A 2,730-nucleotide genomic window follows, 5' to 3' on the forward strand; every position below is an offset into this window, starting at 1 on the left:
CCCCTACTACTCTTATCCTTATATTCTGCAGTGCTAGGGATGGAACACAAGTGCTTGAGAGCGCACTCGCCTCTGAGCCCTGCCCCAGCCCCGATGAACACTGCTAATATCTGCTTCTCAGGAGCTGTGCCAGGAGAAGTGAGTCCCTGTGGAAAACACACACACACAGGCTGGTGCTGTCTGACCAAACTCTGCTGTGATGAGACCTCGGCAGGTAGCTTAGTATGGCCAAGGAGTGAAATCCATCGTTTTACTGACTATTGTACAACACAGGTTGGTAAAGCAATGCTTGGTAAATGTAGAGTGCTTAGTCAATACTTGGTAGGCTCAGCATGCTATCCTCCCAGCAGGCTAACTTATGGCCCCCCAACATTGTGGAGCTCACCCCAGGTATCCTCTTAACATAATCTGAGCAGGCTTCTCTCACTCTAAACCCTTATATGGCTCCCTATTGCCCTCAAGATAGTGTCCATATTTGGCCAGTCCCACTTAGATTACAAGCCTCATGAAATCTTTTTTTTTTTTGGTACTGGGAATCGAACTCAGGACCTTGAGCTTGCCAGGCAGGCACTTATGCCACTGAGCTATATCCCCAGCCCAAGCCTCATGAATTCTAATTGAGGAGGTGGGGTTCTTTTTGTTTTCTGTTCACTTTCCTCCTAGACTTTGGCCTCAGGAGGGCGGGGACAGGATGTGGCACACAGTAGGTGCTTAGTAACAAAAAACCCTCCATCTGAGCCCTTGCGGACCTCAGCACCCTCTCCACCCAGCCTTCCCAGCCCAACGCTGTCAGCTCCCAGACAGCAAGGACCGTGGAGCCTTTACCCACAGTGGACCCTTCCACCCAGAAAACCCTTCCAGGCAGCAGCAATTAATCTTCCTAGGCCTCTTCCCAGCTCCGCCCTGCGTGACATCTGTGAGCCTTGGTTTCCCCAACTGTAAGAGAGGCTGCGTTTTCCAGATGAGAATGTGGCATTTTGGCAACACTGCTGGCAGAGCAGGTAGTAGCTCAGGAAGTCAAGAGACTTTTGTCAGGCACGAAGGCGCATGCCTGTGATCCCAGCACTAGAGAGGGAGGCAGAGGCAGGGGATCACTGCAAATCTGAGGCCAGCCTGGGCTACTCAGTGAGTTCAAGGCCAGCCTGGACTACACAGTGAAAGCTTGTCTCCAAAAATCCAAGGGGAAAGAAAAAAAAGTTCTGCCTCCCATCCTGCTGCCCAGTGCCCCCCACCCTGGGCCTCACTGCCGTGGGACATTCTTTGCTTCAGCACACTGTGTCCATCTTCCCTGTCCCCCGCCCACCTGTCAAACTTCCTAAGGCAGCCAGGCATGGCACACACCTGTCATCCTAGCACCCTGGAGGCTGACGCAGGAGGGTCCTTCTGAGGTTAAGGCCAGCTTGGTTTACATAATGAGACCCTGTCTCAAAAAAATTAAACCAAAAAATGGCTATGATGGTAAATCCAATGTTATGTGAACTTTATGTCTATTTTTCTTTTTTCTTTTTTTTTTTTTTTTGTCTTTTTGAGACAGGGTCTCGCTATGCAGTTCAGGCTGGCCTTGAGCTCACTTAGTAGCCCAGGCTGGTCTTGAACTCGCAGTGATCCTCCTGCCTCAGCCTCCTGAGTGCCACCACGCCTGGCCTTTTTTTTTGTGGGGGGTGGGTACCAGGAATTGAACTCAGGACCTTGCGCTTGCCAGGCAGGCGCTTGTGCCACTGACCTATATCCCCGGCCCTGTCTTTTAAAATGGTATATGATTCTTTGTGTAGTGCCTCTCCCCATGTGGACAGAGACCAGCTGTCTTGTCACTACCTGATGTGCCCCTATGACCAGCACTGTGTCCAATAATTGTTTGTTGAATGAATAAATAAATGTGTGCACCTGTTTTTTGGGGGAAAAAAAAAAAAAAGCCCACAACATTTCTCCAACTTCCAGGCTAATCAGACAAAATCCCAAATACAGGAATTCTAAACTTCCTGCTTTGGAGTATCTCCTGCCACGTCTGGCTAACCCTAAACCTAGAGTTCTTTCTAGCTTGGACGCCAGAGGGAGTAGAATAACTTGGCCTTTAGCTATGAGAGCAGGAAAATAAGGCAAAAGCCAGCCCTTTAGCAAGTAAAACTTTTATTAAATAAATTTTTAGGTTTTTTTTTTCAGACCAAAGAGAGGCATTTGGGACATTAAGACGACGCTTGCCGTTTGTGACCTGAACAATGAACTCGGCGGGGAAATCTGCTTTGACACAAAATTCAAACCAAGTCAACCCAAAATTCCCTCTCCGCCCTTTCTTTTCCTTTCTTTCTCGCCTGTGTGTGTTTGGGGGGGGCTTGGTCTCCAAAAGTCAGTTTGTAAGTTACTCGTAGCAGAAATAAACTACATCGTACAAATCACAAGTCCTCGACGTGGAGTATAAAAAATGGTATTTACAGCCAGTAAACATGGAGTGGAGCAGCCCGTGTCCCCGGCGGCCCGCGGGGACACGGAGGGGCCCCTCGGCAAGGTCCCCTTGGCACACGGAGACTCCGGACACAGGTGCGCGGGAGGAGCGTCTCGAACGATTATCAAACTCTGGAGTTGCAAAAGTCGGTTGGGAGAATGTTTTTTTTCTTTTTTTTTTCTTCTTTTTTTGCAATGTGTTGTTTTTTGTTTGTTTCTTTTCTGGGTCAGACAACACATTTTTGGTAGAAACAAAAAGGAACTTTTTTTTTTCCTTTTTCAGTTTTTTTT

General features: G+C 48.3%; 1 long non-coding RNA gene across 2 annotated transcripts in view; it reads left to right on the plus strand.

The window, feature by feature from the left end:
* The window catches only part of LOC102021779, a 4,389-nt gene extending 1,996 nt beyond the window's left edge, over positions 1-2,393 (plus strand). Inside the window, exons 2-3 of one of the 2 annotated variants that reach the window (XR_264151.2) lie at positions 122-273; positions 2,147-2,393. This is a non-coding gene — a long non-coding RNA (uncharacterized LOC102021779). The remainder of the gene's footprint in view (positions 1-121; positions 274-2,146) is intronic. The other variant, XR_264152.2, reaches the window with a different exon arrangement.
* Positions 2,394-2,730: the final 337 nt, after the last annotated feature.

The sequence above is a fragment of the Chinchilla lanigera genome, unplaced genomic scaffold, assembly GCF_000276665.1.
Source record: "Chinchilla lanigera isolate Chin_1 unplaced genomic scaffold, ChiLan1.0 scaffold00094, whole genome shotgun sequence".
Classification (NCBI taxonomy): domain Eukaryota; kingdom Metazoa; phylum Chordata; class Mammalia; order Rodentia; family Chinchillidae; genus Chinchilla; species Chinchilla lanigera.